Consider the following 14,030-nt stretch of genomic DNA (forward strand, 5'->3'; position numbering starts at 1 on the left):
CAGGTTTGACCCCTGGATGATCCAGGGATAAACCTTAGGTCTAGCTATGGCCCAAGTCTCTCCAAATTGCTATGAATTACAACAAAGGTAGCTCACAATAATATATTGTTACTGGAAAAATCCATTTAACCCCTCAATGACTGTGAGCATTGCAGCTAAACTCGGAGCAGGGAAGCGTAAGCAGAGTGGCAGGTGTCATCATCCTTGCTAATTGAAAAGTCCTGGTACTTTGACCCTGAGAAGCCTGACTCCACTACGCCACTGTGTTTATTTACACTGGTGTAGTAGAGTCAGGAGTCGCAAGGTCCTTGTTACTTTCTGCTGCAATACCTCACAGTCTCAAATATTCTACTTGGGAAGGAATTAATGCACGAAGTTAAGGTTGCAAATACCATCATTACAAATGTTTTCAGAATATTTGCTATTGATGCAGAAAGAAGTACACCTTGGAATAACTATGTATACATAGACAAGTTTATCATTTTAGTTTAATATATTTTGACAATGACTAATGCAGTCAATGAATCTGTTTAGTTTTGTGAGATGCTTACTTACAGAGGCTTACAAATTAGCTTATTCAGTCTCATGAAGTAGATATTTTAACAGAATGTGTGAAAAAGTAGCTTGATACTAGGAAAAGAATCAACTACTCTAGATTTAAAAATGATTATGACAAAACTTAGTGCATGATACAGTCTTGAACAAACTAGCAGATTTCATTCAATATTTAATATACCTAAACCTTATTTCTAGTCCAACCTTCAAACAGCATGAACATTATTCCCCATATTTCTTGGATATTGTCTTCAGAGAGCAATTTCTCAGGCAGCAACAGGTCTTTTTCCCCATTCCTACCTAAAATGGTACACTCTAGAATTAGTTTGGCCTTGGCTGCAAACCTGAGCCCAGTTAGGAGTGCTCAGTCCCATGAAATCAAAGTGAAGTCAACTTTCAGCCTTTGAGTAGAATTCAATGGACTCATTCCACTGATGGAATAGTTTCTGTCAGCAGAAGGTGACAGTCTTCAATACATTGAAGGTTAAATTGTATGCATTGGTGGGGGGATCAGGAGATTTTAAGAACAGTTCTTGCTTGAGATTGTTTTCTTGTGGAAAAGGAGCAAAATAAGCTAGGTCTGTGCTATGTAGGGATTCAGAAAAATGTTTTTCAAGGAAGAGAAGCAAGGTAACACATCAAGTATGAAAAAGAAACACAGAAAAGAAAACAAATGGATCTGTCTCATCAACTGCAACCCAGGAAATTGACCACATCAACATAAGGGGAAAAGTCCACTCTTTTTTCTCCCTACTATTAGAAATACAGTTCTCCATCTTAATTTGGAGGGGAGACATTTCTGTAGGTCCTTCAGATTTAGGCCACACATACAATTCCTTATACAAAGAACCATGCTGAATCAGACCAAAAACCTATCTAGTCCATCCTTCTGGTTTGTATCCAAAGTTAGTCCGACTCAGAGTAGACCTATTGAAATGAATGAACCCATTGGATACAATGCTTTATTCACACAGTGGCCAACCTGGTGTCTGTGGGAATCCCATAAGTAGGACATGAGCACAATAGCACCCTCCCATTCATATTTTGAAGCAACTTATATAGAGAAGTGTCCTTTTCTGATACTGGTGGTAATATATAGCCATCATGACTAGTAGTCACCAGTAGTCTCATCTTCCATGGATTTGTCTAATCTCTTTTAAAGCCATCCAAGTTGGTGGTGATCACTACATCTACCACAAGTTGGAGAGAGAGAGAGAGTTTTCATCTGCTTTCCAGGATAAAATCATGTATGACAGCAATAAAAAGAGGCAAAGTTTAACTATTATAGATGGAAATGAAAAATGAATTTAAAATAATTTCCAAAGAGGTAGCTGTGTTGGTCTGTTACAGGAAAAACAACAAAGTGTTTTGTGGCCAAGACTAACAAATGTATTAAGGCATAAGCTCTTGTAGACTACATGGACAGTTTTTGTTTGTAATAAGAAAGAACAGATACCACAGGAACAGCACTGTGCTTAATGTGTGTGTGAATAAGCCTTTAAAACTGCCCCCGCAATGTAATCCTGCATATAGCAGGTACTGAATGAATCCTAGCATTCCCTCTTCTTCATGATTTGGCAAATGGCTGGCTAGATTTACATTTTCAATATGTTTTGTAATGATTTACATCAGCTCAATTAATATTTGCAATTGCATACAAGCAGTGACTCAATGATCACACACACTTCAGTGGAAACAGCACTGAATGAAGAGGATGAAGAGATAAATTGCCCTAAACAGCATATCATTTATCCTGCCTTATTTCTCTCAGTTTTGAAAAATAAGGAAGTGGGGAACCCAACATTTTACTGAGCCCAGTTTTAATCTTCTGAACCAAATGACTCAAAGAAAGACCTAAAAAGAAATTAAGGACTGTCATTCTGGGTGAGTTGACCTTAGAGACTGCCTGCATCATGGCAGCATAGGTGATCTTTAAGGCTACCTCACCCAGAATGCCTTGCTCACTTTGAGGAAGAACTCCTTGAAACAAGGCATTTGAGCTGGGTGAGTTCTCTGAAGAGCTGTGCTGGCCACTTTGTTGCCTCAGGGAAGCAGTCAGTGGGCTTCTGAACGACAGAGGCACAGGGCATGACAGGAGTACCAGCCCCAGCCCCTTCAGGCGGTTGTTTGGTACTCCCAGAATTTGGCAGCCCAAGCTGACTCCTCCCTGAGGCATCCCTGCATGCATAGTATAGATGCTATTAATTTGAAGGCTTTGGTAAAGAATTCTGGCAGTGCAATACAGGAGCATTCAGTGTATGTCACAGCATCATGTTGCCTCTGCACAAATCTGTAGTTTCGTACACTAGGCTGACACCACAAAGGCATTGTTGTAAGGATGGAGGTTCATTCTACTCTTATCTAATAATAAACCTGTTTGCTTATTAGCATCTGCAGGAGAGTCTCTCTGAGGCCTGTTTGTCAAGTATGTGGGAAAGGGCTTTCTCCTGTGACATTCTCAAATGATGGGATGCATTTCCTGCAGAATTGAATTGGGCCCCACTTTCTTAGCTTTTAGAAAAGGTATTTAGAAATGGCCTTTCAAAATTCTCCCTATTTGTGGACAGAAAAATTTCACCAAATTTCTCAAGTGGGTGGCGAAATTTTCCAATTGTTTCTCACAGGTAGAACTCACCATTGGTAGGTGTTGTAGTACAGCTTCTTTGATCAATTGTGTTGGCCCTCACTCCACAATGTAGGTGTGAGGAGGAGGCAGTGTTTTGTCTAGCTACAAGGAAGAGGTGGAACTAGTGCTGGGCTAAAATCAATCCTCCAATTTCCTGAAGGTTTTCTTCTCCCATGAAAGACGCATCCTTTTTTTCTGTCAGTCTCAAAGCATGTTACCATTTATTTGGATGGTGTTTCTGAACTTACCCAATCATGTGAGATGGCCAAGGGTGCTGCATATGTTTTATCTGTCTATTATACATCTCTCCATTGGTCTGCAGCTTCCCAGGCTACCTACACATCCTGATCTGAAAAAGCCCTATGGAAGGAATTACCTCATGATGTCTTCCCCTGGGCTTTAATTGAAGTGCAGAAAACCAGGAGGCTGCAAATCTCCTAGCGATATGATGATAAAGTGGAAGACAGGATATTCACACACCCTCCTCAGCCACCTGGTGATTAAGGTAAACACAAGAATTCTTATCCAAATCCATGGAAATATCTCCTAAATTTTATTCTTGTTTGAATTTGTTTTTGAAAGCTATTTCATTACTATCAAATGGAATGAGAATGATCAGGAAAAAAATGTAGAAGAAATTTTCAGCACAGCACTAATTAAAACATCTCTTTAACTTAGCCTTTAACATTATTTTAGCGTGCTATTGTTTAAATGTTTGTAATGGTTATATTCATTTATTTGTGTCTTTATTGTTTTTTGTGTTATTTTATATTTATTGTGCAGTGCCTTGGTGGCTTTTTGGCATGAAGGGTAGTATTGTTACTATTGTTGTTGTTTATTCGTTCAGTCGCTTCCGACTCTTCGTGACTTCATGGACCAGCCCACGCCAGAGCTTTCTGTCGGCTGTCGCCACCCCTAGCTCCCCCAGGGTCGAGTCCGTCACCTCCAGAATATCATCCATCCATCTTGCCCTTGGTCGGCCCCTCTTCCTTTTGCCTTCCACTTTCAATTGTTACTATTACTTCCACATTAATGTGTTATTTTCCCCAGAAGAATCTGCATGAAATTCTGAATGAAAACATTACAGTGGCTGCCTTTTAAACACATTTATCTTGTTGTAGTTGTAGTTGTTGTTGTTGTTGTTGTTGTAAGTAATAGCTATTTCATGCAGCTAGAGATCCTGGCTGCTGGCATAGCTATTAAAAATGGGGCTGGAAATGCCCCTGGGAGTGATGAGACATGATGACCTCTCAGGAACATTGTACAGAAAAAAGATGGCTGCACCCATCCGTACAGTGTCCCTGGGAGGGATGGCACATCATCACATCTCGTCACTCCCAGGGGGATTTGTGACCCCATTTTCAATGTGCATGACAGCAGCTGCTTTTTCTAGATGCATGGAGTGGTGATTTCCCATTTTAAACTTATTTTTAATAATAATAATAATAATAATAATAATAATAATAATAATAATACAGGGCCCGGGCTAAGTAATAAAAGTTGCTGTTTGGATTCCAAAGGAGCTGTGATTTGATTAGTCTGGGAGATGCAGATCAGGTGAATTTGCTTCCTTAAAATATCCTTGGGCATCTATAGGTGTTTGTAATTCATCTGTTCTGCTGGTGGTATTGCCCTGATCTGTGGACTCAGACTTGTAATGTACTAACTGTGATCTGGATCAACAAAACCTAAGGGCAAGTATTAGAAATTTACTGCTAATTCTAGTTTGATTAAATGTGTGTGTGTGTTCGTGTTCTATATTTGTAGCCATCTCTTCCTGCTAAGACCTCAGTAGTGCAATTTAACCTCACACAACTATGTGTTGGTTAGGCTGACATAGCTGAGTGGCTTTATAAATCTGAGATTCCAAAGTCCAAACCAGTTTACTGGTTTCTTTCCTCCCTGCTCTTCCTACCCCCATGCTTTCTTAAATAACATGTCAGTTTACTTTAATGCTGGGATGGGCAACTTCTGTGCCTCCTGATGTTGTTGAACTACAGCTCCCATCAGCCCCAGTAACCATGGCCAATGGTCAGGGATGATAAGGGTTGCCCAACAACATCTAGAGGGACACAGCTTCTCCAGCTCTGTTTTTCAAATAATGCATTTCAAATACTTGTGCACATTAGAAAGATCAGGTTGTTGTTAGTGTCAACTAACCAATTCCCAATTTATTGTTTTCATGGACAAGTACATTAAGCTATCAATGGTCTGATAATAATATACATATTAAAGCCTTTTGTTTTATTCATTTTTCCCTACTTCATGCATACTAATGCAAAGGAGGCGAATGTCATCATTAATGAATTATTTGGCAAGCGTGTTATTGTACACTAATTCATGCCCTCAAAACAATCAGATTGCACTCTCAACCCAAGATATATGCATGTGAGCCTTCTTTTATATGATATGGTCTCCAAAACAGTAATTTAATGAAATCTTGCATCTCATTCTATGGCAGCAAACATTTTGCACAGTCTTAAAGAAAGATGATTATGACTTTCTGGCTCTTAATGTATAATTTATTTACATTCATGTCTATGAGAGAGCCATTTCATTCATCTCTTAAATGATAGTATAAAATAATAGAAATGTGATGTCTCATGAACATTATTAGCTTACCCTCACACTTTCTGGAGGATAATATCTACTGACAGCTCTAGCACTGACAGGCCTATGTGGGGAAGACGTTTTTAAAAATCTAGTCATGATGTAGAAAAGGGGCACAGGATTCCTTAATGTCACATTGAAAAATAGTAAACTTTACTTAAAACAAAACCTGCCCAGGCTTGGCATTTGGGTGGTGGTTGCTGAAGCAAAGCCACTTGTAAAAAAAATAAAGAGTAAATGCCATATCAAGTGAAATAAAGGGATTTTTTTGGAGCTAGGGGTTGCATGGTAATTGGTAATTCTGTTGGTGTTGCCTGGTGCTGGGACCATCACATTAAACTGAACAAATGTCACATTTGCATTTCCGATCAGTGTTAGCATTCCTTACATTTCTCAAACAACCTTTGTTTGTAGGAGAAAAGCTGAAGCGCTATCCAAATTAATTTACCAGGCAAGCTTAACCACAGTGATGGAACTGTAGCATTTTTGAGAAGAATGTTGATTCAGCAAAAAGAACTTTGCCAAGAATCTCTGAGGATTGAAATAACCGAGATATCAAAAAGTGAAGGCAGCCGAGATGGATATCACTGTCTCTGCTTTAACAACAACAACAAGCTCCCAACAACACCAGACCATATTCTGAGCCAACAGGCAGGGGGTATTACACAAAGTCTCATAGTTGGGAATGTATTCATAAGGGTAAAAAGCATTATTAAACAGAAACCAGACATAGCTGAGAGAGCTCTCAGTGCAAAAATGCACTGTCTGCTTTACTTAGCAAACAAAACATTTGCAATCTTACTGTCTCTTTAGGTATTACTTGTAATTCTCCACAGAGAATGTACATCTTTATTGAAGAATTAGGTAAAATGTATAATAGAGACTGAGTGCATCACTATGTCGAAACCTGTTTATTTTCTGTGGAAATGTTAAGAGAGAAGCAAATCATGATGCATTGTAACTTTCAACAGTCTGACTGTCTCTAGCTCTCAAAATAAACAAGTTTAATTAGAAAATGGGAGGTTAAAAAAAGGCAAGGTATATCTGTCTTTCTAAAACAGATTGCCCAAAACTGCCATTTCTCTAAAACGTTGTTGTCAAAAGCAAGGATTTTCGTTTTTCCTATTCCATTTTGGAACTTGATTGTACCAACACAATCTTGCAATAGTAAATGATAGGGATGTGCTCCGCTTCTCTTCGGTTCAGAGAAGCAGGAGCGAGGTGGCCTAATTCGCCTCCAGAAAAGGCGGAGGCAAAGAGAGTCAGGGGGGCTGCGGATCGAGGCGAAGAGGATCGCCTCAATCCGGAGCTTCGCCTGCAGGTAAGTGAGGGGAAGGGGGACTAATCTGGCGCTGCCGGCACCGCCATCCATGTGGCGGCAGTGGCGGCAGCGCCAGGTAAAGGAGCAGGGAGGAGGGACACTTACCTTCCTCCGTCGCGGGCTTCAATTGAGGCCCCGGTTGAAGCCGGAAGTGAAGGCCGAGGCCTCTTCCGGCTTCAACCGGGGCCTCAATTGAAGCCCGTGACGGAGGAAGGTAAGGGGGCGGGGGCCTGGCCTACCTGGCGCTGCCAGCGCCGCCATCCATGTGGCGGCGGCAGCGCCAGGTAAGGGAGCAGGGAGGAGGGATGCTTACCTTCCTCCGTTGCAGGCTTCAATTGAGCTCCCGGTTGAAGCCGGAAGTGAAGGCCGAGGCCTCTTCCGGCTTCAACCGGGGCCTCAATTGAAGCCCGCGATGGAGGAAGGTAAGGGAGTAGGGGCAGGGGCGGGGGCCTGGCCTACCTGGCGCCACCGGCAGTGCCATCCATGCGGCAGCGCCGGCGGCGCCAGGTAAGGGAGCAAGGAGGAGGGACGCTTACCTTCCTCCATCGCGGGCTTCAATTGAGGTCCCGGTTGAAGCTGGAAGTGAAGACCGAGGCCTCTTCCGGCTTCAACCGGGGCCTCAATTGAAGCCCGCGATGGAGGAAGGTAAGGGGGCAGGGTGGGTGGGTGGCTTATCTTGCGCTGTCGCCGCCGCCCATATAGTGACGCGGCGAAGCCAGATCTCGCTCCGCGGAGCGGGAGACGGGCGGAAAGGCGTGAAGAGGATCGGGCCCGATCTGGATTTTCCAGATCGGGCCACGAAGCAGGTTGGGGGGGTCCGTGCACACCCCTAGTAAATGAATTAGGGTTGACAAGGAATGTATTCTACTTTGTTCAATCAAGGAAGCAAACTTAAATTGGGGAACCACTTGGAAAAAATGTAGTGCCTGTATGTGAGGGAGGTTTTAGCATCAAAGCTTGCTTGCATTCACCAGGTTCAAATAACACACTGCAGTTGCTCATGGGTTACTTAACCAACAAAGAGCCACAGTGCCTGCAGGTACCAAATTGACCATTCAATTTGTGAACCCAACAAGCGTAGGTTATGTGAGGGTTAAACAACAGACCATGGTTTCTGTGAGGGTTGTTTAAACCTCACAAAAAACATGCTCATTGAGTTTGCACAATGCAACAACTGCTGAATTGGGGTTTCATATTCAAAATGGCAGTCGTACTTGCTGCAGCCTTACCATGGGTTAATGAATTCATGGTGAGCTGTCATGTCATGCAAACAGTGCGATTAGTAATGTATTAAAAAGTCACTCCCTGTTGTTCTATACTTTAACTACTAGGAATACAGCAACTGAGGGACTCTTTATCCCCTACCCGTACCCATATAAGCTGATTAACCTTTCAGTAGCCAAGATAGCTCTGAGGTAAAAGACTTCCATCATTCCACTTGGCATATGAGCAACATTGGGATTGTAATTTACATAAATGGGGTGCAGAATAGATCTGGGAATGCTCTTCTCCTCCAGTAGCAGCAATAGCAAGTGTCAATGGTGTCTAACGAAAAAGTTCTGTTCAGTTACAGATGTTTTAGTGATGTTATTTCTACAACTCAATTCAGGGTGTAGATAGATTTTCCACCACAGGCCCTGGAATTTTGGACAAAACAATATGATCAAAATGGAGAACTAACTTTAAAGTATTTGAATTCTTATATAGGAAAACAATTAAATGAAAAAATAGGTGCAGGAGAACTAATAGGGTAGCACTACCCTAATATAGTTGTTGGAGTTATCTCAGTCAAATTTCCAGGCCATTAAGACTCTCCCCAGACCAGAAATTAATTGTCCCTTTAGATCCTTTTTAAATTACTCAGTGAAAAGAAACTGGGCCACTTCTATGTTACAAAAGTTAGAGAAGTTGGATGCATCTCTTGTCTCCATTGTGTAACAAGCAAAATGACCTTTTTATTCTCTTCCATAATTCTACAAATAGCTTACTCTTAAAAGTTCAAACTTGCCATACAGTTAATCCTGGATGAAAACAAGAGCAAGTGATGGGTTGGGAAACAATGGCTGTTAAAACAGAAAAGGTATTAAGGTATTCAAATTTGCTAATATTTTTAGTGGTATTAAATCTATTGGTGGAAATTGCATTGTGAACTAAGGATTTATAAATATTCTAATGAATATCTGGTCATATATTTTAGACATCATGTTGGCCTCATGGCCCAGCATCCTGTGGCATTCATGGCTTCATTTATATATTCATGATTGTAGTTTGCATATTCATTAACCTAGTGGGAGCATTAAGGTAGTTTATCACTACAGACATTTCTACTTGCAGACAAATTGCAGAATTCTTCCAGGATCACAGAAAAGTACCTGGAAAGTGCTACATAGTTTTGTAGATCTCTACCATTTCAGGTGGCTATTCAAATAAAGGAAATAATGGAATGCCCACTGAAGAAGCAGAATACTACAGGTGCCCCCTATTACTAAAGGTTGTTCTCTACAACCTCCAAGAAATGATTCTCAAGGAAGGGAAGGGCAACAAAGGGTTTTCAAAAATTCATAAATGGAGAGAGAGTACTGGTTATTACTCGATGATAAGAGAACATGTGTCAAGAATATGTATTTTCACAAAGTAGTTATAAGTAACCCACCTGTTCGAAATACTGCAATATAAATGTGTTGCCCATCTGTTTTCCAAGGCATAAAACCTACAACAGTGCCAAGTGCCCAGTTGTTGGTTGGTTACTGCATTACTTATAACCACTGCTCTAGTTTTTCAAATTGTGTTCCTTCCTCAGGAGAGAGATTTCTCAATGAAAAGATCAGTAAAATTCCACCCCAATTTCTGATCTTCTCTGGAATGCATAATGGCATGAAGGGGTTGGTCGGATTCTAGAAAACTTTCAGTCTTCAAGAAACAATTGGATGTGCACTCTGGTATACGCTGCAATGGGAAGTTGTTCTATGACAGATGCAGTAGGATTCCTTGTCAGGGGTCCCTCAAGATGAGTAGTTTGAAAGCTGCAGAACTACAATTGCTTCATGTTTTGATAAAAACAAATGGTTCTAAGTGAAAAAATATCAAACATCGAATCCTTGCTGAATGAAACCTGGATGAGAAAGACATCACTTGCATAAAAAGCTCATATGAACCACAAATTCTATGTGACCTACTTAGCTAGAGAGATGGACAATGCAATCTTAAATGTAGCATCATTACTCCTGATTTAAAAATGTAAAGGAGTTCCAGATTTCCAGTCAACAATGAGTGAATGTTTTCCTTAATATGGAACATATATGAAGTGAGTAACACCTTCTAAAATACACTGCCATACTAATACTGAAATGACAATGCTAGTGTCATTATTCCAATGTTTTTCAAAAACAAAACTAAGGAAGATTTAAACCTTTCAATTTTAGATGTAGGAATGAGAATAGAGACAAGCAGTGGGCTGGAGCCAGCATCCATCTTCTATGAGAGGAAGGGACCTTCCGCAAGAGGGAGGGTTTTACTCAGAGAAGTTCCCTCACCCAATTTTGGGGCATCCCTCCTCCCATATTCCAGCTCATCCCATTCAGTTGGGTCTCCTGACTCTGGGCAGATCCACACACAGGCTTCGGGACGCCCTGAAGGCGCTTTAGGGCGCCCCGAAATCGATGATGTAGAGCTCTATGACCCGGGCGGAAGCCGCCGGCGGCTTCTTCTGCTGAGCTCTCCGACTCAGGTGGCTCTTTCGCCGGCAAAAGGAGGCCGGCGGGTAGGTGGGCGGCAGCTGATTCCCCGGCGAAGCCGCCAGGCGCGGCAACTTTTCATCCCGTCCCTGCGAGGGGCGATGCGGGGCCTCCTCCTCCTGTTCCGCCTCTTCTTGGAACGATTAAGGTAGGGTCTACATCATCGATTTCGGGGTGCCCTAAAGCACCTTCAGGGCGTCCCGAAGCCTGTGTGTAGATCTGCCCTCTGTGTAACATTTTCAGCTGAAGGGGCTGCCGTGGGAGGAGCGGGCAGGGAAGTCAACTTCTAATATCCCAGTTGCTCAAAGTTAAACTTGGATCCATCCCAGTATATATAGATACTTTTTTATTGTCTTCTACTGCATATTCTAGCTTGATGACAAGGACACAATTCTGCTGAGCTTATGCATATATATATATGATTAAAAAAGGTAATTTTGGTCTTCTCAATCAAATGGAAGCTTGGTGGAGGCTTCATTACCATTTGTAGTGACTTCCTGCCAGCACAAACCAGAGAATTTTGTTATAACGTGTATAATAAAAGGTTCCTGGCAGTACTTTGGCTGAATTATAGGTTGTGTCATGTACACTGAAAGCTCTGCTGAGCTGAATGCTTCTCATGCTGCCTGTATCACAAACATGGCATCCTGTAAATCTGCTAAAATTATAGCTCCAGATATTTGGCATTGTCCATAAACAGTTTGTTTAAAAATAAAAAAGCAGGTTAGATTATTATAATCAAAGATTGCTTCACCAAGCAAGCATCCAAAGAAACAGAAGAAACATACCCAGCAGTATGTAAACATGGTGCTAATCTCCTTAATGGCTATAAGTGTACATTACTTGAGGCAATAAAATGGGTAAGAGCAATATCTTAGATTTATAGTATGCAGTACTGTACAGAAAAATAAATATAACATATTCCTATTAGTGATGATTTTTGATGGTTCGATGGACTCTAGATTTCCTGCACATATAATCAAGGAGTTTGGGGTTCAGCTAATGTTTCTAATTAAGACTACTCATGTAGCAACACCACAATAGGATTAATTGTGGATCTTGGGCCCGCAGGCAGGTTTTGACACCCCCACTGCATATGAATCCACATCCCAAACTTGTTTCCATACCATAATTCATTGTACTGCAGTGCAATGTGGAACACCCACGCTTCATGTGGAGGCTCTTCCCTGTATATGGGCCATGAGTTATATCAGGTCTGAGGAAGTAGCTAGAGAAAGAATGATGTTTCTTTAAAGCGATACATAACAAAATAAATGAACTGGCCCATGCTTCTTGGATCAAATTTTTTAAATTTCCTGAACATAGCATGCCAAGGAAATCTGGGTCAAGCCAATAAGCCAATATTGGCTGTGAAATGCACTGAAAACCTAGAGCAATGTTTAATTGCTTCTTCTCAAAAGATCTGCTCCCTCCTCCTGCTTTTATTCATTTCAGAGAACCTTATTAACGTGTGCTAATGAACAGAAGAAAAGGAAGGAAAAGAAAGAGCAGTGGGAAGAAATGTCAGGCTAGAGAAAAAGGAAGCAAGAAGAAAGGATTTTAAAAATTATTTTTAAAAGTGTTGTATGACCTAAAGAAAGGCCTGGTAGACAGATACCGGCAAGCTTTTCTGTCTGAAAACTGAATGAAAACGTTGAAAATAAATATTCATAGAATAGAATCGGAGAAAGTCAGAGAAAGAAAGGTTTTCAAAATGCAAGACCAGGTAATTATAAGCGAATAGGAGGAGGAGGTTTTTAATGGCTTCTCTTCATAATTATTTTTGCCTACGTTCTGCTGGTGATATACCTATTTCAGAAGAAGTGTTTTGCATTGTTGAATATAACATATTCAGTTTCTTTCAAGGGCTTCAGAGTAACATTACCAAGTGTGACTTAAACCCACTCTACATTCACTTGAAACAGAATTCTAGAATTTAAGCCCTGCTAGTATGACTGAAACTAGGCACTCAACCTCTGGTAATTTGGCTAGCACATGAGCTCTCTGCCTTAGCACTTCAAGGGGAACAAGGGTTCTGCTTGTCACCTTTTCTCCTGGAGGCATTATCAATCACTTCCTTGTTAGAATTGCCACCTTCTTCACTGATGGAGGATCTGTGCTACGTAACACAGTTTCATAACACGTAGCAATTCAGTAAGTGTAACATTGCCAGGCATGGAGACACAATGATTGAGAAATCTGAACCTGACACCTGCCAAATGTATTTCTACCCTGGACTTGCTAAAGTGTATATCAGTCATGTGGGTTTCCAAAAGGCTGGGGGCCTATAGAACCTCACAGAGGTCATCACTGCATTGCATTGCTATTAAAAATAACACCAATGAATGACATTTTGTGGCATCATAATTGATTTGTTTCTGTCACAGCTCTAACATTGCTGCTGCTGCTGCTCTTCTCCTTCTCCTTCTCCTCCTTCCTTAATCAGTTCACTGGGTTATCCACACCCATTCCTGACTTCTTCTGTTGCACATGATGTTAATCTATGTTTTATGGGCAAGTTGCTTGGTCATTAAGAGCCGCATGGCAGGCGAAGCTTTCCCCTATCTGCATGCCAGGAAGATATTCACCTCTTGCATTTCTGCCTCTCATGTAGATTTTAAAGGCATGTTGGGAGCTTGCCCATATAAAAGGTGGTCTCCATGTAGTGGGAGGATTTCAAACTTACTGGTTTCTACGATCCTCCCTGGATGTCTTGACAACCTCGTGACGTCCCGGAAAGACGTTGTGGCCGCCATTTTTAAAACAACAACAAGAGGAGCGCACTTGTACTCTACTGCAAAAGGTAACCCCCCCCACAAAAACCCGACCCCACTCCCCACCACCTACCCCCGATGGCATGGATTGCTGCCATGTAGTTCCGTGCCCATTTCAAGTGTCCCACTACTCGCAACACACTAACACACTACGAGACAACACAGGAGCAGTGGCCACACAGCCTGCACTCCGCGGGATAGTCCCAGAACTGCAGAATAGTCAGGTTTTCCGCGGTTCCTGATATCCCAGGATAAGTCCTTGCTTATCCCGGGTTGCCCCTGGGATCCCCTGTGTGTCATGTGGATGTGCACAGGGACAATCCAAGGACTACCCCATGATATAGACATGGTGTAGACATGCCCATAGAGAGATATACAGGTATAGAGTGGTAGTAGAGGGAAAGCCTATC

Source organism: Elgaria multicarinata, chromosome 9 (genome assembly GCF_023053635.1).
Source record: "Elgaria multicarinata webbii isolate HBS135686 ecotype San Diego chromosome 9, rElgMul1.1.pri, whole genome shotgun sequence".
Classification (NCBI taxonomy): domain Eukaryota; kingdom Metazoa; phylum Chordata; class Lepidosauria; order Squamata; family Anguidae; genus Elgaria; species Elgaria multicarinata.